The sequence below is a fragment of the Ixodes scapularis genome, unplaced genomic scaffold (genome assembly GCF_016920785.2).
Source record: "Ixodes scapularis isolate PalLabHiFi unplaced genomic scaffold, ASM1692078v2 PGA_scaffold12__126_contigs__length_90152505, whole genome shotgun sequence".
NCBI classification, from domain to species: Eukaryota; Metazoa; Arthropoda; class Arachnida; order Ixodida; family Ixodidae; genus Ixodes; species Ixodes scapularis.
In genome coordinates, this window is record NW_024609838.1 from 61,942,029 (window position 1) to 61,953,538 (window position 11,510).

Here is an 11,510-nt window from a genome sequence, read left to right on the forward strand (position 1 = left end):
TGGTGGAGTTCTCTACGCTCGAGGACCTGACGCCGTTAGGGGTTGAAATTCTTCGGCGGACAGCCGACCTGGGGGTGATTTCCTATGACGCCACTTTGACGTGCGATGTGGGCGATAGCAGCTCTTTAGAGTCGTGTTCGGGTTCCGAGGACGAGCAGGCGCCCATGCCCGAGGACGAACATGGCGCCCTCGACAAGACGGGGCGGACCGGCAATGCCGACTAGTGGGTGATAAGCTGTTTATTTTATTGCTGTATGTGTCTTTTACGCCAGTTCTCCTTTTCTTTTTTCTTTCTCAAAGGTGCCAGTGCGGATGCTGCGAGCAGATGCCGACAGATGACGAGTGCGTCTGCTGCCGCGAGTATTGAACCGCCGCCTCGAGGCAACCTGGCTGCCTAACAAGCAACCCGGATTTCGAGACGGTGTGCTTGAATTTGGGGGTGCTGGAGGTCGCCTACCTCATGATGCGCCACTACCGCCAGGAGGGAATGGGCATAACAGCACACAAGTGAGTTCAACGCCGTAATCTGCTGTTCGGTGAATTTGCAAACGGGCACCAGCAGTAAAACGTTAGACAGCTATTTTACTATCTGTTTCAGTGAGCGTTACGCATGTTACTTTTCGATGTGAAGTCGCATTAGTGGTTGCATCGCGTGTTTTACTTGCGTTCCATGCCGTGTTTCTTTGTGAAGTTGTGGGTTATCATAAAGTAAAATGTTCAAAACCTCGACTGCTGCATCAGTATCTCTTGCTTCAGAACAAGTTTGTGAGACCTGGTTGGCTCCAGTTTAGCTTATCACTAATATTACGTTCACACTATGGACCTAACAAACGTAACTTTTGCAACAAACATCAGCACAACGTGCATAAACGCTACGTTCAGGGTACACTCCTGAACGCAGCGTTCACACCCATTGGAGTAATGCGCTCAAGTTTCGCCTCCGACTGCTGCGCCACTCGAGCCCCCCGTGGGATGCCTTCGAAGTTTTGGTATAGCCATTTTCTCTTCGATAGCAGCGACGAGCTTGCAATTGTGTCGTTAAAAAAGCTGATCACGGCGGAATGTTCTCGTTGCCCCGTGGTTCCACTCCAGCAGGTGCAGCTTCCAGATAAATAGCGTGTCGAGACTTTGAACGCTAGATAAAAACAAACGAGCTAATTTCCCTTGGCTTCATTGAAGTCCCTCTCTTAATAATCCGAGCGTAATTAATAGCGTGGAAGCGATTATGATAAAAGCAATGCCCTGTCTCTTTGGCGTGAACGTGTTCAAGCTAAAATACGCGGCACGTCTTGCCATTCTGACTTTCAGCGTGGGAACTGCGGCTTTCACGCGGAACAACGACTTTCGGCAGGTGAACGGTGCTAAGGAGCTATGACGGAGGCCACCGGTGGCTCATTAGAGTCGGTAGTCGCCCCCTCGGATTAGCAGGTAAAGTTATGCCAATACAAAGTGGAAACGAGAACAACTCACCTGCGCATTGATCATACTTTTGACACACAGGCGGAAACACAAAATAGCAGACGGGTCGCCGTCTGCTATTTTCTTCACAGCAAAAGCGTCTGCTGCAGTCACGGTGGCTGCAGCTTTCCACCATTTGTTTGGTTTACCTCCCGAAAGAGTTCATGCAGATGCTATATTTTTATAAAACCATATTTCAAACGACAGATCCTGACACTTTGCAAGCAACGGAAAAAAGGCGCGCAAATCCGGACGGCTATACCAAAAGTGCCTTTTTCCGCCATAAATGGTGCCACAAGGGTTATTTTGAAGCGCCCCCTGGGCGTCCAGAACACTGTCAATTGCGTTTATGCTTGTTGCAAAAGATACGCCTGTTAGGTTTGTAGCATGAATATAGAGTTATGCACTTTATTCTAGACATAGAAAATTTTTTCCGAGACAAGTACAAAAAAAGATTTCCCTTGGTTGGTCCTTGCCAGTTGTATAACCGGCTGGTCAATATTCACATGCTTTGAACTCACATTTTTTTGTAAAGCCAGTGTTTTAAATAAGAACTTCTGCTTATGCTGGCTTCACATAAAGTGTCCTTTCCCCACGTTATGACCTACAGCTGCAACTGTGGTCCCCCACACTTATATGAAGTAACTATCGAAACATCCCTGAGGTATACCTTGCCCGAGTAAATATGCAGCCAAGTGCTTAGCATTGAAATCGAAGATTGCACCTGCATCACGTAAGTGACATGAGCAGTGTGTGTGTGATCAAAGCCTTACTGTGCCCTGAACATGGTAACTCGTCCACTCTTGGGAGCAATAATTGCTCTCATTGAACTTCTCCTGCAATTCAAGCTATTGTAACATCTGCTTTTTTTTTCTCCGATTCTGGCTGTTATAAGATTGTTCTTTGCCACAAACAGAGACAGTAGTTCAATCGAGTCAGCATGAACAGTGCTGCCGCACATTTTAGGGTTTGTGACATGCATATTGCTGCGCATGTTAATCTTTGATCATCTGGTCAGTTGGAATTGACTTTTTCTAACAGTTCTTTGTGATGGCTTATGACCCATACTACACAATGCAGAACTACAACAGAAAAAAGGTTACACTGGTGCCCCATAACCGCTGCTACTTCCTTGTACATGGAGTACACACTACTGCGGTTCATTAGCAACGTAATATAATGTTCACACATGTCACTTGAATTGTGGGGAGAATAATTGACACAATCTAAAGCTTGCTCTGTTCCTTGGGTTATTTTAGATAGGTTGCTGCTTGAGGCACGAGGGCCCGTTGCAGCACTTTTTTTTTTTGTCTCTGCTGGTAGAGCCCAGAATCTGCAGTTTTTAAAGGCTGGGGTATTGCGTCTTGCAGAAAATTATTGTGGTTATTCTTTCAGGCGCAACCGCTACGCCGCCTACCGGCAGTGCGTCCTGTGGCTGTGGCGGCGCCTTGGCCAGCACAACAGGCGACCACTGCCATCCTGTGTGATGAAGGCCCCCCATCAAGGGCCGGTTTCCCGACACTTCGTATTCTGGCTTTCGGCACAGTCACTAAAAGCCACTCTGGGGGCTCAAACATATGAGGGGAAGTCAAAAATTATCTGCAATGTGACTATAACTTTTCGTACATTGTTTTTATTGACTTCTGTTTTCATTTATTTTATTGCTATGCTGTTGTGGTCCTGCTATGAAAGTTTGACCATAATTCATTTGTTTTCCTTTTGCTGCAAATAGATCATGGCCCTCTCTTGGAAGTTTGCACCAAAGAGGAAAAACGAGCAGGGACCCGGTTTTTGTGGTCAGAAGGTGTGGACACTCGATTCGTAGACACTCCGCTGGATGAGACACTGTTCCCGTATTGCGCCGAAAGTCTTTGATGAAGTTTGGCCCCTGGTACATCTTCTTACCACAAAAACCTGATCGCTGCTCGTTGTTGCAATGAAGTTTGCACCAAAGAGGAGCAATGTGCAGTGATCCAGTTTTTGTGGTGGATAGACTGAAAAAGACTGAAATTTTTTCATCGCATATATTATGATGATACCACTTCATACTCTCATCTTGCGATGCATTGTCGCGACTGTAAGAGTGAGCCAAGATTGAGTGTCACCGAAGTTTTGTTCAAGCACAGGGACCAAGTGTCTCGAGAGATAGCAGAGGCATACCAAATAAAAAGAGGCGGCATCATTTTTATCGTGTTTAACACGTGCCATCACGCTGCTATGAATTGTCTCGCGATAAGCAGACGGAGGGCGTACTGCCAAAGGTGGATGGTAGTTTTCATGTGTTCTCCAATTAAAATACTTTAGTTGATAGTCAGCGCTCGTCCCATGTGTTTCTTCTTCGTCCTCATCTGTTTTTCGCACTGTTTCCTGCGATGCTTATTTTATGTGCCACCAAAAACAACCATGCAGGTCTTCACATTGGCACAGTTGAGGGTGCCGACTCTGCTTTCGATAGTTCTTGAACTTGAAGCACACTTTTCTCATGCCTTTCATATGTTCACTAACATGGAAGTCATCCTTGAAGGAACCGAGGTTCGTACTCAGAAGCCATCCATCATCCTTGATTGCTCAGAGGCAGACCCTCTCACCACATAAACATTACGACCCTTTAAAAGCTGTGGTTGGCTGTATACCCAATGGGTACATTTGCCACGTATATCATTTGTGGGGTGGAACTGTCTCAGACCGCATGACTGTTGAGGAGAGCGGTCTCCTGGAGCGGTTGGCGCCAGAAAATCAATCATGGTAGAAAAGGGTTTTAAATTTAATAATCTGCCACCAGGAGTGCAGGTGCAGATTCCGGCTTTCAGAAAGCTGCAGGAACCAGATATTGGAAAGTGATGCGAACCACACCCGGCAGGTGGCAAGTGCGGATGTCATCATTGAGCGTGTGATTGGAAGGGTGAAATAATTACGCATTCTCTATTGTCCATTCCCCATCTCAATAATCAATATTGCAGAACAGGTGTGTCAGGCCCGTTGCTTCTTATGTAACTTTAGAATACTGCTAATAAGTGACGAGTGATATGCGGCATACATTTCAGTTTCAGTGGCATCCCCTGGCACCAACTCCCGAGCGAATCAGTACTGAGTGATTAGAAGCACATGTTTCATTTTCAATAGCACCTTGGTGGGGTACCGTAAACCACTTAATTTTCGCGAGGGCCTAAACTAAAAGGGGTGGGGATTGAACTCAGATGCCCCGGATTCTGCAACACGATTTTTCGCTCCATATTCACCAAGCTGCGGTACGCTAACATACTCGGCCACCAATCCTTCCACGCTTCAATGAGCATCCTTTATCAGTGTATTATGAGGGGTAGGACATATAAAAAAATAAAATCTGATATTAATGTATTACTTTAACAATTACCTTTCCCTATATTTTTGCTAAATTTCTTTTGTAAACAGCACTTTAGTTTCATGGACAAATTCAGCGGCATGACATCAGAGGGCTGAGTTGGTGTATACATCTCCTTAGTGTGTTTGTATTTGCTGATGTCTCTTGAATACAGCCACTTTATACTCAGTGTTATTCAAATTTACTAGCTGCTATGTTAGCAGACAATCTTATACACCGTGCGTGTCTTTCATTGCTCGGGAAGTATGTAGCCCTTGTCGAAGCAGTTTGACTAATTAATCTTCACTGTACATAAAGAGATCACAGATAGAACCAGTCACAGTAGCACTTCAACGTTAATCCAAAAGTAGCTGTCTGGCTTTGTACATAAGCTAGTGACAGTTTTTTTTATTTATCAGTTAACTTTACTCAACAAGCTTTATCGGTGATTATAGAGGCTGGATTTTAGCAAATGCCGATTTTGTTCCTTGATTCATTATCAAGCTTTTCAATATATGAGCATGAATTGAGTGTTATACTGTTTTTATAGTGCCTATATATGTCTATTTCAGGTGTTAGTTCCTTTTTTCAACATTGGCACCTATATGAACACTATTTAGCATTCAGTTTTGTTTTCGAGTGCAGTTGCAGATTGTGATCCATGTTATTAGGCAACACTGACTGTCCTGAACTCTATGGGGTTCAACCAACTCCCGGAAAGCGACTGCTAGCAGCGACTTAAATGCGCTGGCCAACGTACGCCACCGTGACATGGTGCGAGCGGTTGGTGAATGCGAAACCATAGACAGCCTTCAGGGGAAAGGAGAGAAGAGCAGAAGAATGTGATGTACCCGTGGCTTTTGTTGTTTGTAATTTACTTTTTAAGTCGTTCACTGCCAGGGGAGAAGCTAGCGCTATGCAGTTCAACAAGGCCAATGGGAGGCATATGAAGCTTCACTCTAGTATCCCGACTTAGGTTCAACCACGACGCAATACAATATTATTCTTGCGGTGATTGAGCGGTGTGGAAATCTGCTCCGCACTTCTCAGCCATGCCGAAAAGAAAGACATCCAGGACTGTGTTGATATGGCAGTGAACACTTGAATCACCATGCTACACAACAAAAGGAGAGACCATGTTCTGCCAACCATGCGGGAAAAGGTGAGATGAGGAGACAGCAAAGAGTGGAAGTGATTCAAGCGGTTAAGCTGGAACTCTGATGTAACTCATGAGCGGTGCGACATACGGGATGGATGTTGATTAATTGTGGAATTGTTCTCAAAACAAAACACTTCTATTTAATAAAAACTGCGGGAAATTTAGAGAATATATGAGGAAGGTCTGTTCAATGGTGTCATCCTTGCGATCTTGCTTTCTCCGACGAACATCTTTCTTTTTCTCGCAACACCGCGTGGCAATCGCAAAACTACAGAAAACCTACAAAATACTCACCCCGAAATGAGCATATTCAGAAACGCTTATTCATTTTACGAGTTCAATGATGTATAAAAGTTGCACAGGTCGTTTGAGCAATTGTCCATTTGGTAAAGCCACTGAGCATGATCTTACGATTTTATCCCTACCGTAGGAAAGTTCTTGAACATGTCCAGATTGCCAAATGAGTTGCGGCGTCTTGCATTCTTCAACGAGCACCTGGTGTCCTTCTTGCAGTGTGCTCAGCTAGCGGCTCGGATACTCGTACACAGATCGCAACTGGAAGAGGCATTCATGGTAGGCAGTTTCCGAGTTGATCTGCTTGTTTCACTTGTGCGAGTGGATCTACAGGTCGACAAAAAGCAGTGCGGGATCGTTGAAACGGCACAGCAGGCTTTCCGCGGCCTTCTAAACGAGCGGCTGTTGGATGGGGTCCGTGAGGGGCCAGCCACAGACTCTGGGATCAGCCTGGAGCTCTGCCAGTGGGTCCCCACCCTGTTCTGTGATCGCATCTTTCCGAAGACATTCCTCGAACAACATCCGCACCGTGATCGACTCTGGATATCTTTCTTATGATTTCATGGCAGCGAGCAGCCCTTTCATCAGGTCGTCATGCGATGTAGTCGCCAGGCAGACCGGCAACTTGGGATGCTTGCAGACAAACTTGTAAAAACCATGGCACGAGCAATGGAAGTAGTTCCGTCAGAGAATTTTTAGAAACATTCACCCTCTGGTCAAACAATGCATGCCCCTGCATCTCGTGGGTGTAGCACGCCAAAAGCTGAGATCTTAATTCTTTGCCTTCAGGTTACAAAGGTTGAAGACGAGATAGTGGTCCAGTCCTAAACCATGTAACCCTTGACCGCTCAGGGCGACGACTAACGTAAGTGCGATGATGGCAACTACCACCACCACCAAGAATGGCCGACAAAGCGAGGAGATCTTCGTTGGCCATTCTTTGGTTTGTTCCCTTTCTCTTGAGCAACTTCCTCGTCGGCATGTCAGATTGCAAAATGCAGTCGTCGTTGTCCTCTTCTTTTCTGACACTCGCGTTCTCGAAATTCTTGTGAGAGTACGACGCAATCATGTTTGGAGCCTGCCATGCATCGGAGACTCTCGACTTCTTTGATTTCAAGCGACTCTTGAGAGTCTCATCCAGTCGGATTCGAACCTCGGGCCCAACGGTGTCTGATTCACCTGCAACCTCCAGCCTCTGGCCCACTTTGATGACTTCAGAGCGTTTTGACGACGACATCTGATACTGCCGGTCGTTCTGATCGGTCGCTCTGATCGGTTAATTTCGGAGAGCGCTGCGAGTGTGGCAAGTGATTGAACTTGGGGCTGCCGCCTATGTACTAGTAAGTGTACTTTTCGACGCAAGTGATTGTAGAGTTTAGAGCATTTATAAAAACAGGTAAACAACCCTGGGTGGGAACTTCCAAAATGGCGTGAATGAATAATAAACAGTTAGTGCAGTTGGCATGTAGTAATCTGGAAACATCGATGTGTACAACACCACATTACTTTGATCCAGGAAAGGCTGTCACACTTATCGCTGATGCTGCCCCTCACGGGCATGGCGCCATCTTCACGCAAACATCTGATGGTGATACCAAAGTGATCGCATATGGGAGTCGTGCCCTCCCTCCCGTTGAAGCTCGGTACTCCCAAATTGAAAGAGATGTTGGCCGTGGTCTGGGGCATTGAGCATTTTTCCATATACCTATATGGTAAGGCATTCTGCCTACTAACACACCACAAGCCATTGGACAGCATCCTCAGTTACCCCCCTCTCTGTATTTGGCACAGAGCGAAACGGACGCTCAGACTGGCAGCGTCTGCCTCCCACCTCGGCCAAAGGACATCTTTTGCAGCATCTGTGGCGGACTACGGCTCCATGGTGAACGACACAACCGGTCCTTCCACCAGAGTTGGGCCAACGGCAAGAATGGCTATGTCCTCAGGCCCCAGCGTGTGGATGACCCGGCAGAACATCCAGACGCCATCCGGTGCTTCGGTGCTCGGCTGGCCTGGGATGCCGTCTTTGTTGCCACCTCCCTGGCAGCAGTTGGACTACAGGGGGTGGCTGCTCCGGCCCCGGCGACTGTGCCACCGAAACCGCCATGATCAGGTTCACGTCGACCAAGACCTGACCAACATGGACATCCACCTTGACCTGTTATGACCTGGAGACCACTGGGCAGGGACGACTTCGAGCCCCTTGAAATTTGGCTAAGTCTAATGTTTCTTTTTCTTTTTTTTTTATGAGAGTTGGTGGGTTTTCTTTTTATATCAGGTAGGCCCACCAAGCGTCTTAAAAAGGGGTGGGATGTGGGGCCATTGGTCGTCCTTCCCCGATGGCCGATATAACAGCCGTGGTTCGGAACGCTCGGCCTGGTTGCCGTAAACTCCAACCTGTTCGGGAAGCGTAGGAAAGCCTCCTCGCTTGTGGGGGGCTCTCCTCTTCACTCTTTTTCCCTCCCCCGCTCATTCGGGAACCTAGTTTTTTTGGATGATGACAACGATGCCCCTGAGCGGGGAGGAGGTCGACGCGCATTCCACACTTCGGGAGAGGGGGCCGCAGATGCGAGAAAGTTTGGATGTGTTGTATAGGTCTTTCTTTGCCCTCTCTGGACTGCACTATTGGGACGGGGTCGTCAATGTAAGCTTTTCATTCGACCTTGTTGGTGCAAGGATTTTGGGACAGTGTCCCTTTGGTCCTACTTGGTACTTGCCTCTCCTTTTTAGAGAAGTGATTATTTGTCCGGCAGACATTCGGACCCACCCGTAGCGGTGTTCTGAAGAGAAAGCTGCTAGGCATGGAAGTAGGCTTGTTGTCTCTTGGTTAAAGACCGCAGCTGATCCCTTCGGCTACTACCACCCGTGACCAACCCAGAATGTCGTTATAACAAACGCCTCTACTACGAAAACACCCGTTTAACAAAGTAAAATAAAATCCCAGCGAACCTCCTATCTGTTCAATGCGTTTCTCTGATTACTACAACGAATTCCTGTTCAACAAGTATTTGCTTAATGAAGCAATTGAGTAGCTACCCAAAACAAAAATGATTGATGTTACAAATTTTCTAGGTAAAAAGTAACTTATTTTACGTAAATTGTCACTCAAGTGACATGCTTAGAGAACAGAAATACTACGGCAGCGGCAACGGTTACCGCTGCCGCATACTCGTGCATACTTTTGCTTGCTTTCATTTTGCTCGTGTCATTAATTGAGTTCGTGTCACTCTGCTCCAAGACGAGTTTTTTTCAACGCTCCGTTAAAGCAATGCATAAACTTGTTTTCTTATTTTGCATGTATGTCAGCGCATTTCAAAGGAATGGACGTCATATCAGCCGCCACTGCTTTGGACCATGCCCTGTGCCCATACCTTCAGCAGTACAGATTTTCCACTGTTAAATTTCTTCCTCCCGGCAAGGCTTGCAGAGAGACGCCGATATAAAGACATCGGAAACTAAGGCAAAAGTAAATACCGTATTTACTCGCATAATTAGCGCCCACGCGTAATTTGCGCACCTTTAACTCAAGGCCCAAATTTCCAGAAAAAAAAAAAAACTTGCCCACGTATTTTGCGCGCCCTGCAACGTTCTGCGCCAGCTCGCCAACCGTTTCCAGATGCCCCACGGGCGCGCAAGCTAAGCTGCGGAAATTTTGCGCGGCCGCGAGAGGAGTGAGAGAGGCGAGAGTGAGAGAAAGATGCGACTCTGCGCTTCTCTGCGGGAGCTGCAAGACGCGCGTGCGTGCGCGCCGCTGGCTCAATGCTGGAGGTGGTCGGCCTGCAAGGGAGCATGACGTTCCACTGAGATTCCCGGATGTGGGAACTGTCGTGTCGTGTGGTGTGTGGTTGCTGTTGAGTGCTGCAAAGTCTGCGACGCCAAAGCGCATGCTTTCCATTGTTTGGATTGTGTGGTTCAAGTTTGAGGCCGTCGACGGTTTTCTAGACGATTGCTCTTGCGATGGGTTACAATAACTATACAGCGAAGTTGAAGGTCTTCGTGACCAAGTTTGCTGAGGAAAATGGAAACCACGCAGCTGCCAGGCAGTTTAGGGTGAGCAAGAGCCACATATTACGTTGTTGGCGAAGACAGAAGTCGCAACTGGCAAGTGCAAGACCGGGAAGAACGGTCTGCCAGTGGGTTCTCGGCGTGGGGCATGGCCTCTCCCAGCGGACTGTCAAACGCGCTCGACGGAACTGAAGACGATGCTATTTGGAACGCGAGTGACAACGACAACCATGACGATCGCAGCCATGGTACCGAGTGCGAGAGCTCCACCAGCGACTTGGAATAAACAAAGCAGGTGCGTTTTGTAAAATAATAAAAAAAAAGTTTGCTGTTTGTATACTTGTATTTTTATATACATTACAGCCTTTGCAGATATGTTATTTGGGATGTGCTCGCGTAATTTGCGCACCCCCTTTCTGACGACAGATATTTAAAAAAAAAAAGTGTGCAAATTATACGAGTAAATACGTAGTTTAAAACTTCTGTACTTTTTTATCTAAGGCAAGTTCAATATTTGGATTATACAATATATCACCTTTTTATTGCCCAGATCGGTTAGGATCAACCATGTCAGATAAATTCAGCAATATAGATTTAACCCTTTCCCTACCATGGACGAGCTGGCCTCGTCCACATTCATCCGGGCTCCAATACGCTACCACGGACAAACTGGGCTTATACTTCAGCCTCGTCGTAAGTTTCACCGCTCTTCGAGCCTTTTCTTTGTTCTCCAGAGATTTCAACCGATAGAACTTGGAGAGGCTCACTCTCGTCAAGAGATTGACTTCAACTTCCGCGAGGTTTTAGAAGAAACTTTATCCGACCGCTGAGTAAACAATTTTGAACCTATTTGTCGCACGTCCGCTATCGGTGCTAGGCCTAAGTTCTCGAGCCCTGGCCTCGAACAAAGGCAGTGGAGTTTCAAGCAGCGGAGTTTTAGTGGCTTGAAGGACCCGTTCCTGCTCACGTCCTATGGGCTCCGGCTCCGGACAAAGCAGGGACTATTTTCGGTTTACAATAGGGTCCGATCCCCCTTGTTGTTCTATGGGCCCCGCCCCCGAACAGAGGCGGCAATCTTGAGCTACTTCCGGCGTCCCCGCTCGCGTTTTGGGAGCTGCGCCTCCGAAACGACGCGGCGCGTTCTTAGACAGCCACAAGGGCCATTCAATAAGCCAAGCTGTCTGTTCCCCCTTGTTGTTCTATGGGCCCCAGCCCCGAGCAGAGGCGGCGATCTCAAGCTACATCCGGTGCCCC